Below are 19,018 nucleotides of genomic sequence, written 5' to 3'. Positions count from 1 at the left end.
ATAATATCTAAGAAATATGAGTTTTTATTTTTAACTCTCGGATTTATTCTTTTTCGAGGTTTGCATGAAAGGTTTCTGAAAAATATTCGGGAACAGATATATTTTATATATTGCTATAATGCCTCAAAATTCTTCCAAGTAGAAGGCTTTTTCACGAATCGAAAGCTCCCTGGTCGGCAAATGCAGGAAGGTCCTTCAGGGTACGCGTGCAAGCTTCTTTTGAAGCACTCAGGATTGTATGGTGGTGGCACTTTAGGGAGGATTTCACTGTTGGGAATAGGAATTAATCTGCTGGTGCCAAGTCGGGACTGTAAGGGGTTTGGGGAATCGTAGCGATGGCGTTATTCGTAAGGTAGTCCTTGGAGCATGCCTTTTGGCCGAGATTTGTGCAGATCTTCCGCATCGCCATCTTTTCAGTGATAGTGGTGCGCGCTATCATTTAATCAATGGCAATATGTTCTGCGATCATGCGCACACTTAACCGACGGTCTGAATTCAGCACTTCACGCACATCTTGTACGCTGTCGTCGGTTCTTGACATCAACGGCTGTTCGGCACGGGGTTCGTCCTCCACACCCTCTCGGTCATCTTTGAAGAGCTGGTACACCTTAATAACTGCAGTTTGTGACATGCTTATATCCTTAAATACTAGGCTAATCAAGCCCAATCTCTACGCACCCGATTTCTCCAGTCCAACACAAAATTATTGGCGAACCGCTGTTCAATCATTCGCTGCATTTTGTGATTACCCCGAGGTACTCGACAGGGGTCCACTAAAAACACGATCTAGCCTGAACGGAGGCTCGCAGGTGATTGGCGCATGTTGAAGGTCAGACTCCCCTACATTTAGCCTGCGTGGTGCGAGCGCACTGCGACGTACAGTCACGTCAGGAAATAATTGTTCCAATACTTTCTATAGAAACATCATAGAACCTAATTTGAGAAGTTGACTATCTTTCTGAGAGGCTTATAAAATATACAGTTTTACGACGGCAGCCAGTGACATACAAGATTTTCTGAAAGGAGTAGTGAATCGATTGCTTTCAAAACAGTGTGATCTGCTAGTGTTTGCTTAGACGCCACAGAGTTAGATCGGCAAATGGAAAAAAAACACTACTAAGCGTCTCGAAGTCCCTCGCTCAAATTCATTTATAAATGAGGGCTATTTTTTTGTAATTCACAAAAATGAACAAGAGATATGTTTAGATGGGCGAAGGATAGATTGGACTACGAAATATACCTCAAGAGGAGGAAAATTATCGCGTTAACCGGGCTGGGGAAGCAATTTTACTTCCTATACCACCATTCATTTCCACACGACGTTGACGTTGTAGCAACCATAATAATTCACCAAATTGTATGGCCTAAGGCCTTTGGATCAGGTATTCTAAGGGCTTCACCCGAGACTTCAACCCGGGACCTTTCGATTGCATCAGATCACTAATAGAAACCATCAGAACTCTACTAACTAGACCACCAAACTTCTCTACTCTTGACAACTTCTAAGAAACACTGGGAGATGTCACCAGCAACTTTTAACAAATTCATCCGCTAAATGTAAATGATGGTTACACTAATTTCAAAGCGTAAAAATCATTTGCCTTGACTGGGATTCGAACCCGGATCCCACGATGCCCGGCCGAGTTTTTCAGCCAGTTAAGATACCGAGGAATCCTCTTAAACTCTGAAATTTTGTATTGTTTGTTTGTATCCACAAAATTTCATAGTTTAATAGAACACCTCGATAGCTTGACTGACTAAGGCACTCGGCCGGACATCGAGGGATCCGGGTTCGAATCCCGCTCAAGGTGAATGATTTTTACAATCTGAAATTTTCTGCATTGAATTGCATATTAGCGGATGGATCCTTAAAAGGTACTGCTGCAGCATCCTTCGCGGTTCTTGGAATTAATTTCGATCATACTTGATAATTTGGCACAGATACGTCTTATTTATTTAAGAGGGTGTTGTGGAAATTATCCGATAATTACTTTGCTCGAGATTAAGTTTTTCTCGTTAGCGGGGAAATAACAATTCGCGTAACTACAGAAAAAACGCTGGTAATGATGACCCTGGATTTTTAGCCCTCGCATTATATTTCACCGAATAACAGAGGAATTTTAACGGGCAAGGAAAATTTGTACAAAGGGACGACCTCCGTACTTTGCCATCCCTTCTCGGTCCGAAAGAGAAAAGTTTTTTTTCCATTCAGAAAACACAACCGTTACACAGCCTCCGCGTAATGTTCGCGACTGGACAAACACGAAAGGGTCCGGGTCCCACTGTTTTTCCCTCGCTAGATAGAAATATGCATGAACACGAGGGCGAGAACTGAGATGAAATATCCGTGCGTAGGTGGAAGAGGGAGAGAGACAGCAACGAGAAAGTCTCTTGCGGGGCGAGAAGCGGGCGACACCGGCGGGGCGTGACGGTGCGGGACGGGGGGGGGAGGCGTGGCTGGGTTGAGAAGGGGGGAGGGGCGTGGTGCGGGATGGACGAGCAGATATGAAATGGAATAATTCGGTTCGGGTGTCAGTTTACACAAAAGGTTAACCCCCTGCTGAATAATTCACCGACGAAGCAGGACTTCAAAAAATTCGCACGAGGCCAGAGTGGGGTTGTCCTACACCCCAAAAACCTTAACCCTACCCATTCTCTTTAGATAGCGTATTCCACTCGACCGGTTAGGTTTTCCCGCGCGTAGTCCCTCGTTCAGCTTCGTATATCTCGTACACTTTCTGTTGAAACTACAGCGGGGACGAATCTTTGAGGGAAAAATATTTTAAACACGAGTTTAGAAAGGGACCGAGATTTAAAAGGATAACAAAATTTTATTTAAATATGAGTTTTGGATAAAAGTTTAGAATTTTATATTCTCATTTTCTTGAGTGGACTAGAGTTATCTTTCGGATATATCACACGGGTTTTGAGCTAGAATTTTGCGATTGAAATGGGTATCGCGAACTGAGATTTTTCACTGATTTCTCTCACCACGAATTCGCGCCGGCGGTTGTGAAATTACAACTTTATTAATTCGAACCTGGGGAATGAAAATATAACATATGAGACGATATGCTGAAAATCTGAACTGTTTACGATTTCTCTAAATTTTTTTTGTTGCATGGACGGGGTCCTACATTATTTTAGAATACGCCTCGACTTTCAATTTTGCACTCTTTAGGTTGGAGTTGGCAGGAATTACTTAAAATGTTTCACCTATAAGAAATTTATTGTTAATACTATAACGTGTGAAATCATAACTCATAAATGGGTAGATTCCGCAGATTCGTCAAAAAACGTCTTTGACATTGGATTGACTTTGTCTTTTTTGTTTAATTGACTTTGAAATTACTGACTTTAAAATTTCTAACTTTGAAATTAGAAATGACATGGTCACCATCATGATCTCACGGAGACAAATACTCCGCCAACACAGCAAGACATTCGACGACTGTTTAGGGCGTCGGTGGTAGCATCGCGCTCATGGGGAGTAATAGTGTAATTTCAATATAATAATGGTGTATTGGTAATTAGTAACCCCGTACTTTACCTTATGATGCTATTATAAAGAAAAACTAACCAATTTCACTTACAGAAACGAAAACATTTTTCAAAACCTGCTTAATTACTCCTGCATGCCAAATCAACTATAGTCTCATCCTTAATGCTATCTTCCAGTGGTATTTCAATGAATAGACGCTTCTTAAAATGAATCTTCCCTTTTAATTTGACCTTACTGGTTAGTGCATGAAAAATAGAAGAGTATTTTTGCATTTCACTCTGATAATATGATGATTTAAGGTTTAGTGATGATGAAGGCTTTTTCAATAAAGAATGATCAACATATTTTTGAACGGATTGTGCCCAAATTTAATTAATGAATATTTTTATCCCAATGTTTAATGAATATGTGGTTCATGTTTCATTAAATTTAAGCAAGAAAGATGTCAAATTCAGTCATTTCAAGTTGAAACATGTACGGTTTGCCTATGGCAACGATGGCGGTAAAACGCGACGTTGCGCTGCAATAAGCGTCCAACTGCACAAATCATTATGCAAGGCCAATGTAAAGCTGCAAGAGAATTATAGAAAGTCTGTTCCTTTTTATGGAATAGATAAAAGACGGTTTAAGATGTCTAAAGATAGGATAAACAATGTCAAAAGAATGTGGACCTGGAAGTCCAGACACTACTCTCACTTGAAGAAAACTTGAAAACTGTCTGTAACATTGTGAGACAAGACAATCCATCAACGTTAACATCACTGTCAGAAACATTAAAATTAAAGTTAAATTGGCCTTTCTTATTCTCTGGCGACCCGAGTCCCGTGAAAAATATACACCTACTCTTTTTCCTCGAATCTTAAACAACCACCATGATAATCGATTAAAATGGAATACGGTGTACAATTGTAAGTAAGAGTATCGACAAAAACGGTAACTAGTAATATGAGAAAGGAACTGCTTTCAAGGGGGAATAATTGTCAAGGGAAAACTCGAAAGGGATACTAAAATGATCATTTGAATTAGAATGAATTTATGTAGGCCAAGACTTTGAATTCATTTTTTAATTTGTGAAAATATACTTTGGCTGAAGTGTTCCATAAAATTATAATGATTATTAGCTACAATCAGCAGCGTATTGACCTAGTTTCCAGATGGAGTTTTTAGCTTTTATGTCGAAGAAAAATACCTCCTAAAGACACTGATTGTACTTTACACATTGACGCACACATAATTACTGATTTTTCATCCACGGTTTTCTTGCCCTATTTAACTTAAGACAGAACTTTGAGTTCGTTCGATTCGATTAATCACCATGACATTCTATAAGCTTAAGTGGCATTTCTTTCTCCAGCGATTGCGAGAGCTAATCCAAATCAAATAGGAATATTTAATTTAGCAGAAGTAGCATACAGTAACTCTGCCAATATCAGCTTAGAGGGATACCAATAACTGGGAGCTGAATTTGCCAGTCAGATTTCCTGGTTAAACATCGATCACGTGCCGCGAGAGTATTTAGGACACGCTCTTGGGATATTGCCAGAATGGACTTGGAATCACGAACAAGAATTCTCATAAGTAATCCTATTGTTTTCATCTTTAATGCCCCTCCGACAGAAATCCAATGTGTGCACAGCCCTCACTAAAACGGCCGTAACTACGTGATCAAGTGACTAATCTCGTGTACTTTGGACCTCTCTTCATCCAACTTCGAATTTGAAGCAAACCTTCAGAACCTTTTAAAAAAAATGGAAATTCATGGTTTAAAAAACGACAGAATGTATGAAAATGAATGCAAACGAAATCTAATGGAAATTTAAATGATGATATTCTTTTAGTGACATGTTGGCAAGTAAATGAGTTTTCGTGCGCCAGCTGTGATTCGGGTTGTGATTCTCACGAAGATTTGAACTCATTTGTAAAATTTACCTTTTGTCTTTGTTTTAAAAGTAGGAGATAAGTTCTTTTCTGCAAGAGAGAGGTCACGCACATTCGTTCCTCTGTCTTCCAACAGAAAAACAATAACAATGGTAAAGACAGAAGCGGACTGGAAAACATCGCTGACCTTTAACCACTGATAAAATTTGGTCATATTTTGGAAATAATAGGTATGTACATATAACATAAATTCCGCTAAATGCAGCCAGAAAATTGCGTCAGCAAATTGTAAGAGCGAAGGAAAACAAGTGGAATTGTGTATCCGAAACAGAGGTGGATTTGGTAACGTGGAAATTCAAAGTAAATATAAAGGAACACGAAGGAATTTTCTGGTAGTGTATTACCTACGAGTAAGGAAAAAAGATCCTCTCTCATAAGTGAAATAAAAATCCGGAGAAATTTGCTGAGCGAAAACAATCTTTAGATGGGCCGTAATAATTCCAAGTAGAGAAGAATTTTCAGAGGTAGCACAGTCCCAAAATAAATTAAACAAGCTAAATATTTCACTGCTAATCTAAAAATACATTAATGTTTTTGATGATACTTTTTAAACAGTAAAAATGAGGAATTCAGATAAAATCCTTTGCCTGCAATGGAAGAACCTTATTATCCTCTCATAAATATTGGTGTCAAATAATGGTGCATCGCTCTGATATTTTCTTTTTATTTTTTTCTATTTCTAACGCCACGAAATGAGGGATTACGGTGAAAATGTAATATAGACATTAGGATCGATGTACTCAATAAAATGTTAGAACATCACTTTGTCCAGCATCGCAATTTTTACTGGTTTTTATATTTAAGAATCAAATAAAATGTGTTCTATCGTAAATTTTAGACGCAAATGTAGTTAATAAATAATAATGTTAATGAAGATATATTTAAAAGAAACTCTGTATCATAGTGATACATAAATTGCCAAATTTCGCTCAATGTTTCTTTAGCTAAGGTCAAGCTGATAGTGAGTTCTTTGCGCTAAATAAATAAGGTTCATTTCGATATCAGCGGCATAATGAGTCCTTCCAAAAATACTAAAATGGTTTTTATACGGCTCAATGCTGAATAGTATAGACTTTCTTTGGCAGAATCGAAGAAAAGGCTTAGATAAAACCGACTTCAGCTCTTTCTTGGAGTCCGCGTTAAGCCTTCCAATATATTCGCGTGGAAATTCCCGGGGAGGAGCTCTGGTAGAAATTAAATCCACCAAAGTAGAATTCCTTGCTATTTCGCGGAATTGGGAAAAGAAGACCGGATTATTGACAGTAAATAAGGGATATACCGAGGGACGAAGAAGCGTCGTGCCTTCCAATTGAAACTCTGACCTAGTTCCACATACCACCACTACCTGCCTATTAGAGAGACTACAAGATGGAAGGAAAATATATTTTTTTAATTCCTTGATATTCTCCTCTTTGATTCTTTTTGGCCTCTCAGAAAGGAGAAACATGCTTTTAATAGTAATTTGAAATTCTTTAGATTTTTCTTTGAAGAAGTTATTTCGTTTTCGTAATAAATGCGCACTGAATAATAATGCCTGCTTAGTGTAGGGAGTCCAAACCGGGGGACAATTCCATAAAGGAGAGATATATGTAATCAATCTTTCTTCCGTCTAGAGGCGCATGTTTCGTGTGTTCAGTATTAATTGACAGAAAAAAACCAATGTTTAATTCTGCTCGTATAATAACTCTGCTTTTCGGAGAAATTAATTCCGAGGAACACGGTAGAAATATAATTTTAATGACAGGGTGTTCGCATAAAACTTTCATTTTTCAATATCGTACGTAGTTTAACCACAATATTGCGCTTGATTGTGAAAAATTAATTATTCACCTCTTACCTCAATGACTGGAATGTCTTTAAAGGTGTATTTGCTGCAATGAATATAAGGATATAAGAAAAAAAACCTTGAAAATGAAAAAAATAATGCCTCGGTGGTGTGATTGATTTAGTCTTTTATGTGGTACCAATTTTACAAAATGTGAGTGGTCTGCAGATTTGAAAGATACGTGTTAAGTGTATCAATAAGGAAAGTTAATCAGAAAAACTGAATTGCAAAGATAGAAAAAAAATTAGTGTAATATGTCACTGAATCCCGTTGTCAGTGTTAAAATAAACTTAGACGAAAATCAAATCAACCTGGAGGAATATCTTGAGGGGAAACTACATGCATATCTTAAATTTTCATTCCTATGGTCTTACTCTTAAATTATATCTACTTGATTCAATCTCTCTCAAATGAAGCCGAAATATTATTATTATTGATTGATAACCAGACATTTCAGGTAATTTTTTATAATGGCTTCACAAGCAATTAATGTAAGTTAAGAACGGCAGATGTTCATGGATTGAGAAACGATAATTATTTGATATGTAAACTCTGCATTTGCTGTATTGACCTTGCCATATCTTTTATTCTTTCCGCATACAAATTAAAAATAATTTTTCCTTGAGTACTGACGAGCTCGTGATATTTATTCCACGCAATATATTCGGGTTACTGGAAGCGGAATTAGAGAATAGATGCTAATATGCGCAGGAAAATGAAATTCTCTACCCATTTATCGAATTCACTTCAATTTTTTACGAGTTTTTCTATGATTCCTCTCCTTTTTGTTCCAAAATTCCTAGCAATTTTGCCAATTTTAGGAAGTTGAATGGAATTTAAATGCTTAATCATACGTTTATTAAATTTTACTGAAATAATTCAACCTAGATCCTAGTTTCTAAGTCATAACTGGTCTAAAACTTCGTGACATCGGGTCTAAGCAACATTCTCGAATAGGGAAAACTATTATAAATGATATAATTGGAAAATTTTTTTTTTTTTGCGTCGATCACAGAAAATTGGTTAACGATGCCACGAATATAAAAAAATATTTTTACCCAAGCAAAATTTTCGAAATTTTACTGTGGTTTTTTTTGCAATTTTTACCGCAGAGATTTTTTTCTTGAAATATTTGCCGACGTTTATCTCATGAACAAAGAGAAGTATCAAAGGTATTTAAAGTTTCCATTCCGAGAGACCTCAAAGGTAGGGATCGCATTTTTTTCTTGGTCCTACCCTACACCGGTGCAACCCCGGAAAACGGTGTCGAGTTCAGCCCATCCACCTTTTAGGCCCTGAATTTTTATCCTATGCAAGTGAATGGGAATTCCACATGCACCCTTTCCATTCATGCAGGAGTGCAGGGAGACTTTGTTATAACTCTTGAGTGGGGGATGAATTAAATACTGGCGGGTTCTTTGAAGCCTTCTTCCACGACGGCTAGGAGAAGGGAGATGGGTGCATGTGGTACCCGGATGCGACGTGACGAATCTTCTCCCGCCGTCCCGTGTCTTCCCATGCCTCTTTTGGTGTTATCGTGACCGGGAAGCGACCTTGAGGTCACGGGCAAAAGGGGATTTCGCAACAGCGAGGGGCGAAATGAAAGAGCATCACCCAAAATTCAAAAGAATTGTTTCATTTTTTTTCATCCAATCTCCCATTCCGCTCCTGGGTCCCAGAGCGAGATCAAGCCGACCCCCACACTTCCCCCTCCCCAACCCGGGAAAGGGGCACTCGCCCCCGCTATTGGCTCATCCCCTCTCCCCTTACTTTATTTCGCGACAACTGAAGCGTAGAATCGCCGAAAGATGGGAGTTGGATTTCCCCGGGGACTGCGGCTGGGGTAATGGGAATCCCCTTTGCCGGGTCCTCGCGGGACACCCGGTGGCTTATGCGTGTTGACTTCACCCGCACACACCAACCCTCAACCTTCCTGACCCCGTCTATACCAGGTGAACTCGCGGGCCGCTCTTAAGTGCGGCTTGCGCGCTCTCTCTCCCCTCGCTTGGCTTGAATATCTCTCTCGCTCGGGCCATTTCGAAAAGCCCGCCACGCGAATGCGTTCTCTCCTTTTCCAGACCATGAAAAGTGTAATCTCGTCGACGAAAAAGGGATTTTTTTTCGCCTGGGCTTTAGCGATGGATGTTAAAAAAAACTGTGCAAGTTAATCCCGTTGAATTTAGCAGCGCCCATCCTTGCCAGCTGGGTTCGCCAGTAAATGGGTTTCCATCCGGCCTGCTAAAAGGCATTCAGGTGGCTCATATGCGCGCAGTTTTATTTATAGGAAGAAGTGTCATACTTTCATATAAGCATATGAAAAACTCTGTACGTTGCAGTAATAAAATATTGAAATTGTTTCCAACAGTGCGTTACCTTTTGTGAAATTATAAAAGATAAATATTTTTTCGAACAACATTTAAGTCAAAGTCTTTATAGGATTATTCTGTAAGCATTTTTATTGGCTGTTACACAAAATGGATGGCCACCGCTGCGACAGTTACTTGTGCCAAATGTTGATTTATTTAGACGTATACATGGCCGTAAATATTCGGCGCCATGCTAATTGATGTTCAACGAGATGTCGCCTCGGGGCAACACATGGAACCACTTGTTTATTTATTGCAGCAATCATAGTGACATTTATCCGGATTGATAAATTATAGATAGCCTTCTACACAATGCCAAATTAAGGGTGTCAACTGGGGGATGTTACGATAAAGCTCGTCAAAACTATGATATGTAGCGTGGTTATGTACGCGCGGGAACATGGTCACAGAAGCAGGATGATAGACGTAGATTGGAGATTTTTGAAATGTGGGTGTGGAGAAGGACGGAGAAGGTGAAGTGGACAGAATGGAAAATAAATGAGGAAGTAATGGGGAGGGAGAGAGGGGACCGGTGGGGTAAATCATAAGAAGGTTGGAAAAATGGATGAAAAGTATATTGATCGGCAATGATATGTTGACGAATGTCATAGAGTGGAAAACGTTAGGCAAATGAGGAAAAGGCATGAATAGAATAGAGTTGTCAGACGGAGTGTAGTATGTGTACTTGAAGAAGGGGCTTGCTCTAGAGTAAGATGTTGAGTTGTGTATTGTTAGGAGAGATTATATATATATATATATATGTATATATATATATATATATATATATATATATATATATATATATATATATATACATGCATGTAATATTGGGATGGTACAATATAGCAGAAATAAAATAGTAACACTTAAAAGGACACTCAGATGGTAAAGTGTTTAACCTTTCGGCCTTCTCCGAGGCCTTCTTCAAGTAAGACTCTTACTTGAAGAAGGCCTCGGAGAAGGCCGAAAGGTTAAACAATTTACCATCTGAGTGTCCTTTTAAGTATATAATAAATGTGAAACTCCTTTTAAGTGTTACTATTTTATTTCTGCTCTATTGTGCCATCCTAATATTATATTGCTCGTGTGAGTGTTTCCGTATAATCAATATATATATATATATATATATATTTATATATATATATATATATATATATATATATATATATATATATATAAATATATAGAAGCACTCACCAGAGGAATATAATATTTGGACGGCAGAATAGAACACAAAAAATAAAATAGATTACACTTGAAAGGACACTCATACGAGGGTCATCCGGAAAGTAGTACCCGTTCGTGCCGCATGAAGTGCTGACGACGCGAGTAGCCGCTGGACGAGGTCAGATAGCTTCAGTGGCTTGTCTGCCTTCTCTGAGCCAAGTTGCGTGACGCTAGCATTGCCTGTGTTGTTTCTGTGATTGTTTACAATGTTTAAAAAAATTGAGAACGCCGCCAGTTGTGAAGTGAGGGCAGTGATTAAATTCCTCAATGCAAGAAACGTTCGCCCATGTGATATTCATCGCCAATTAAAGGAGGTGTATGGAGACAATGTAATGGACGAGTCGTCTGTTCGGCGGTGGTGTCGCAACTTCAACATGGGGAGGGGGAACACACACGACGATGAGCGTTCGGAGAGACCGTCTGTCATTACAGACCAACTGGTGAGCTCAGTTGACGAATTCGTGAGGAACGATCGGCGCGTCACAATTGATGACATCTGTGAGCATTTTCCCAATGTTTCTCGAACAATTGTTCATGAAATTGTTAAACACCATCTGCATTATGCAAAAATTTGTGCAAGATGGGTCCCTCGCGTATCTCAATGAGCTGGCGGCGAAGGACTATGCAGCAGGAATACAGAAACTTGTCACACGTTATGACAAATGCCTTAATTTGCTTGGAGATTATGTTGAGAAGTAGTTTAAAGTATCCTCTTTCAAATAAAATTTTTTATGTTTGTTAATATTTACTTTTGTCTTTTTATTTCACGAACGGGTACTACTTTCCGGATGACCCTCGTATTTCAGAAAGTTTAAGCTTACGGCCTTCGCTTAGCCCTTCTTCAAGTTAAACTGGTCAGACTTCGGGTCAGACTAGCCAGCCTGACCTGAAGAAGGACTCAGAGAAGGTCGAAAGCTTAAACTTGCCTTACGGCACCGTTCAAAAGTACTCGTTTAGTATTTATCTATGAGAGGGCAAATAGTTTGAATTGAAATTTAGTGTTAAAAATTACGATTTTTCAATAACTTTTTGAACATTTAAATTTACAATTATTTATCGCCTCTCCCTACCATACCAAACACCTTCATATCTTCACCGTACCGCATGAATTGCATGAATGGTTCTAATGTTATTTTGGAAGAATTAATGCTCTGTTAGTGTGATTTAGGCGTGATTTCACACATTTCCGAGGGGGAAAAAGCAGGGAAAGGAGACCCTCGACAGAGGAATAATTTCAAATATAAGACAGCCGGGACAATTCAACGCGGTTCCACATCCGAGGCGCTGGATTCGTACTTGAGCCTTCATCCGCCGAGGCGCTAAATAAACACCGGAAATCTAATCTGCATGGCCCTCCGAGCAAATACATCTCACGAATTAATTTCTGTAGGATGGAGGCGGCCAGTAATTGAAAAGCCAAGCGGGAGGAGAGACGCCCTTCCCCCGTCTCCCACTTCTCATCCTCCCTGCCCCCACTTTCTGCTCTTCAAACGCCCTTCACTCGAACCGAGCAGATAACGCGAAGTCTTACTACTCAGCCAAATGAAGTAGCGTGAAATTTTAACCAACACGCAGGAGTGGAGCGGTGTGGCGTCGTGGTTATTTTTGCCCTCCGGTCCAAGAAAGTGAAAACGGAAGGTGAAGTGGGGTGAGACGGGGGATGTTTGGGGGATGCAGCGGACCGAAGCGGAAAGGAAGACATTATCTAATCCTGGCAGTCCTTTTCACTGATAGGCGATACCGCAGGTGAAAGTGATAGGTGAATATGCTGCCAAACAAATGCATATGTGAAAACTATTTTAAATCGAAAAAATTGTTCACATAACATGACATATATTACAGCAAACGGATAAAAAATATACCCCTATATATATAATATGTATATATTATATATATATAATATAATATATAATATTATATATTATAATATATAATATATATTAAATGATATATATATATATATATATATATATATATATATATATATATATATATATATATCATTTAATAAGTCCCAGGACTAATTGACCGGGATATAATTTTGGGATGCCCAAGGTATAATTTACATCGACTACCTTGAAAAGGAAATATCTATCAATAGCGACTATTAAATTGAGTTATTGGTGCTTTTGAGGGACGAAATCGCAGAAAAACGACCGAAAATTTAGAAAACAAAAAATCAACCTCCATCAAGACAATGCACCGTGCCTCAAGTCAATGAAAACAATGACGAAAATTGAATGATTTGGGCTTCAATCTGCTTCCCGCCCACCGCACGCACTCTACAGATCTAACCCCCAGCGACTACTGGCTGTTTGCTAATCTCAAAAAGACGCTCCAGGGAAAAATATTTGGCTGAAATGAGGAAGTCATCGCTGATCAACTGAGGCTTCTTTTGAGGGCTAGGACAAATCTTTTTGCAAGCTTGGCATTGAAAAGTTAGATAAGCTCTTGAAGGTGATTGTGTTGATGAACAAAAATGAATTTTGCGAAGCAAATGTTGTTTTCTTAGTTAGTCCCGGGAATTATTGAACGATAGGTTATACCCCTTCAATACTTGACCCTAGCATTTAAGTTCTCTTTAAACTTCGCGACAAAATAATCAAATTCATTCGACATTATTTCAGATTCTCTATGTGAAATAAATTAATTTATACCGCTAATATTTTTTTATGTTTTTGAATGGCGATAATGGCCGAGAGATATCCTAAGAAAGCACGTAAAGAAGATATAGCAAAAACTTGAATAATTAGCGTATGTTTTATGGTTCGAACTAAAGGCTGGCATTAGAAATGAACAGTATATTTACTCTATTTAGAAAATTAATTCAGATAACATCATCCACAAGGTAAAGCGGCAGGAATACTGCGTTTATTAGATATTTGTTTATGCTCCCCATACTTATATTTATGTTTCAATTCATAACATTTGGATTTACGCAACAACAGTTTCAATGCTTGAATAAAAGTTGAGTGAATGACGTCATTCTTTCACAATCCATACATTTCTATTTGGGATTCAAATTTTATTTCTACTTAGGTTCGTAATGTTTGTAAAAGCATAACAGTTTCGCTGAAGTTTCATTCAGCTTCTTCAGGTGAAGTGAAATCCGTCCTTTCATCGCGGCTTAAACAAGCACGTGTACGTACAGCGTGACCTTTCTGGCCTGTTGATATTCCCTCACCAATTGTTGACCCTATTTATCGTTTATTTTCTTTTATGGCAGTTAAATACACGTTTTCAATTGATGGAAAACAAGTAAAAACCTTCCGTATTGAGGCATTGTCTTCAGAGAATTTACGGATACAATACTCAGCTATCTATGTAACTTATCTAAGCCCCACTTAACGCAAGCGCTATATAAATACTTTTAAAACCCCCATAAAAATATGATGTTAATATTTTAAACCCACAGTTTCAGCACTGTAGAATTCTACGTTGTATATTAAAGTTTTCACGTCTTCTCCATGAATCTTTACTCATGGTCTCTGTCATTTCTTCCCTCCTCTTATTTAAAAACTACGTTACCTTCCGCAGGTCTTTCTTTTAATGTCCTTACAACTTTGACTCTCTACTTCTGAAAAATCTCCTTAGTCGGCGAACCGTTAACCTGCTTTAGTTTATGCTACCCAACTTTGATATTTATAGTATGCCGGCCCTTTCAATTTCGCGATAAACTCATTTGAATAACATTGTGCCAGGGAAAATTTATGCCAAACTAAGTTTGATTTCTACTAAAAATGTTCAGCATCCATTTTTCGTTAGTAATTCATTTGCTATTTGAATGCTTAATACGAATTTTGAATATTTCTGCAATATGATTAACAAACTGACGAATGGTTTTCATAGTTAAGTGTAAATAAGTTTCAAACAACAGTTGAAGTCAATTGCGGAAGTCGTTTTTACTGGACAATCTGAAAATTGTCAAATTGTCTACTGTCTAATTTAATAATACTTGTCTCTATTTTTTTATAACTTCTAATTAAATGGATATATTTGTATACCAAATGCTGATTTAGAATAATATAATATTTTCCTGTAGCAATAAAATAATTTAGACTGAACAGATTCCATAATAATACTCTTTTTGAAGCATTGAAGATTATCAATGATGTTAATATTTTGTCAATTGAAACTCACATTACTAGTATCGATACGAGGGCAGTTCATCGACATCGCCCAACCTGGACTAAAAGTATTCGTTAACTTTATTCGATTTTGTTTCTATTGCTATTTGATACACGATTTGTGTTAGGAGTCAACTTGTCGATGCAAGGTAATTTCATCTATCATGCTTAAAATATATTTCGAGCTTAAAAAGAAGCCGTTTTGTTATGTCGGTATGTCCTATATCTTCTTTCCGTCGTCAGATTTCTATGATTTCCGATACTTCTACTTAATTATTTTCATTGAAGTTTGAATTCCTTATCTAATTGGCTCGAAAGGAACTTTATTTTAGTTTAGCCGTAAATTAATTTTTATTACAATTAACAACGTAAATTCTCTCGATTATTTCTTCATTTTAATATCAAAGTTGACCAATTCAGGTGAGTTTGGTAACTATCGTTCTCCGTAATGGTGCCTGGATAATGGAAAGTACCTGGGATGAGGCTCAGATTTTTCTCCTAAATAAGCATTATTTTTTAAACGGAAGAATGAGAATCTTAAATCTTAGTGGGCACGTTTGTCTTTTTAGATAGCCCATTATAATTATCTACCCTTGATGGCGGACGAAAAGGCGTAAGACTCGCAACGGGTGGTGGAAAAAGGTAAATCGGAGGAGGCCTTGTACGCTCATTAAGGTGAAGTAAAGGCCCGAGGGTGGATATGCCGTTGTACTAAGGACCGTAGTGATGGCCCCTCTCATTTCAATCATCGGGAACGGACCTGGGGGAAAATATTTCTGGTTCATTCGCTCTCCTTGCGAATGGCACCTCGAGTATTAATGCGACCCTCTCCCATTTTGCCCGTTTCAAGCGAGATGAGGCGGTGAAGGGATGAACATGCCCAGGGAAGAGAGCAAACACAAGGGCAATGCAAACAAAAGGGGCTTCCGCTCGCACCAAGGATTATCCCCATCTCTGGTCGGATAGAATGACATCATCGGAACGGCATGAAACATTTGGATGTGGAAAAGGTAAAGGATAAAGAAGATTCTCTCTCAACTTGCCCTCAATTTCCTTTCAATACGTTATCCTTGTCAACACGGTGAGGATGAGGAATAAAAAACCTCAAAATCAAAATCTCGCAACTTCTTTCTCTGTAAGAAAACAAAACAATAAAGCTTTCACCCGGAAATTGTTTTAGAATTTATATAGAAAATAAATTTTATTGAAATTAACTTGTGTACTTTTTATGTTTTATGCAACAAATATTCCAGTTTAACAATATACTAGTGTAACCTATTATTTATGAAAAAAACACATCTAGTATTTCAAAAATATAATGAAAATATTTTTGTGATTTAATATGAGAATTTAATCAATTTAATATGAGGCCGCCACGTGTATCGAATAATTTTTAATATACATATTATTCGCAAAAACAAAATGCAAAGGCAAAGGCTTCAGTTCAAATATTTTATGGTTCCCATCAAAGTCATAAATGTCTTGGATAAGGTCACACAATATAAAAGTAAATATAAGATAATGTTACAGAGTTCTTACGCCATTTACTTGAACCCTTCTGTGATGAACATGAATAATCTGCACAATGCGATACCAACAATGGTTAGGTTTTCGAAACCGACCTCCTGTCAACTCTTCACTTCCGATGGCGTTTACGTGTGTTATATCCTATAGCTTCTTCTCCAACTTGAGCAATGCCGATTCCCTTAATTTGACCCAGAATGTTCAACAACAAATCTGAGTCATTTCACTCAACACGTTGACTTTATCGGAATTGTGGTTGGATGCCGTTTGTTTTCTTTCTTCCCCGTGGGAATTATGATGTGTACTGAAGTGCATTCTATATTTTCAATTAAATTCACAAATAAATTCAGGAAGCTCCCTGACTTTTCAATGATGTTTCCACAACTTGTTTCCACCATTTTATCACTCTTCTTTTTTCGAATATGTGACGTGACGATGCACGGGGCATAAACATAAAGGCGAAGTAAATAGTTTTCACTTACTACCCATTTTTATGTGTGACATTGAAAACGAAAAAAAATTATAACTATTATTTAAATTGCACATGCAGTGTTTATGCTACTTGTACTCCATTCTTTCATATTCTTTATAAACATTTGCCATCGTAGGTAGTTCTTCTGGACGGAAGTTTCCGACAATAGATTCCATATTATCAAGCACAAACAACTTAAGTCGTTCCCTGACCTTTCATCGGAGAATCCAGAACCTTTTTTATTATTTTACCGCTCGGTTATTGTCCCCTTGAAAAGCTATGCGACGTGAAGATGCCCCGGGCATGAACATGAAGGTGAAATAAATGGTTTTTCCACACTACACATCTCATGAGTTACATTTAAAACGAAAAAAGACTTAATACTAATTTCCAAAATCATAGCTTCATCATTCAACTATGCTACATTCACTTCAGTCTCGCATTTCTTTGACAAACTTTGCCAAATGAGCTCCTTGAGTACAAAAATTCCATCCCTAGTTTCATGGCATGATCGAAATAGTTTAGCTTGGCTGAAATGGAAAATATCTATGTTAGAGGGATATTACGATGGAAGGGAATGTAAAAGAGATGATTAATTTGTATGCTAGAGAGCAAAATAAAACTTAAGACGAGAGACTTTGAATGTGTGATTGTATATAGAGTAAATCCCCTGGAACTAATAGTATTAGTTTAAGGGGAGAAGACTGCCCCCTGAGGTCATTTGGGCATTAGTGATTGATAGGAATGGAGAAAGGGTGGAGCGAAACTCGTCGTCGGAGTTAGCCTCTACCTAAAGAAAGCCTGGGTCCGCAGTTTAACGCCCCATCAGACGGACGGCGTTGTCACCTTAAGTGCTCTTCACAAACCATCTTAAGTTGGCATATGTCTGAAAAAGATCTGTCGTCTCCGGGTTTCAAACCTGGACCCTCCCGGAGGAAAGCCAATACTTAAGCTACCCAGCTTCCCCTCAACTACTCCAAGTAGTTGGATCCCATTCTAATCAATAAGAGCGGCGCGGGAAAAATCTTTGCATTACTTTTGGAACGAACCCTTTATATCATCACACTCATTACTTTATACGGTTGGAGGGAAAACAGGTAGGCACCTATCACAAATTAATTCACTCATGTAGCAGTGGAAGTTTTTCGTTATTGCCATTGAGAAATTTAATTAAAAATCTTATAATTAATCTAATTGAATTCCAGAGGGAAATCGGCAATCGCTTGCAGCCATCATTTATTGAGAATTTCATCGAGGTTCGTTCGTTTTCCTTTGATTTGCAGCTCCAACAAGCACAACAAAGCATTTTCACGATGCTATCCTCTAAAAAGGCTAAACAGCCAATCTACAGCCATTATCTTTCAGTCTCCAGCCTTTTTCAATTATTTTACTTGTTCCCTCAAACGAGATCGGTTTGTCGTCCATAGCTTTCTTGGGCAATCACGTGAAAATGAGCATTGGAAACCTCCACTTAAAGTTTTCCCACGCGGATCTACTGTCGCGCCATCGTGTAGCAGAAAGAGTAAAAGGCGAAAATCATTAATGTGCATGTAAGGTCGAAATGTTGACCCAGTTGATGTTAATAATTTGTCAATGACAAGAAATAAACATATTTTCCTTCGATTTCATTGCAAACGCAAGAGTGACCTTTTTATCCTTCTTCTTCATAATTCATTTTCTTGGCACAAACGCTTAAAATCTGCACTCAAACGAATGTTGCCAACAAAATATAATTAATCACCCCCACACACAATTTGTTATCAGCCTGCGTATATCAGAAATAATATTCAATTGTTCCCGGATCAACTTTGTGGAAATTAAATTTAATTAAATGAAGAATACAGTGTATCTTTCCACTGTCTTTTATTCACGTACAACCAGTTTCAACGCTCAAGCGTCATCATCAGGTGAGGTACCTGATGATGACGCTTTAGCGTTGAAACTAGTTGTACGTGAATGAAAGACAGTGGAAAGCTACATTGCATGTTTCATTTAATTAATCAGAAATAATGACTGAAAGTTAGGCCATGTCAGAGC

Source organism: Hetaerina americana, unplaced genomic scaffold (assembly GCF_022747635.1).
Source record: "Hetaerina americana unplaced genomic scaffold, ioHetAmer1.1.p SCAF_8, whole genome shotgun sequence".
NCBI lineage: Eukaryota > Metazoa > Arthropoda > Insecta > Odonata > Calopterygidae > Hetaerina > Hetaerina americana.
The sequence above is the reverse complement of the archived record's forward strand: the minus strand, read 5'-3'. Positions refer to the sequence as shown.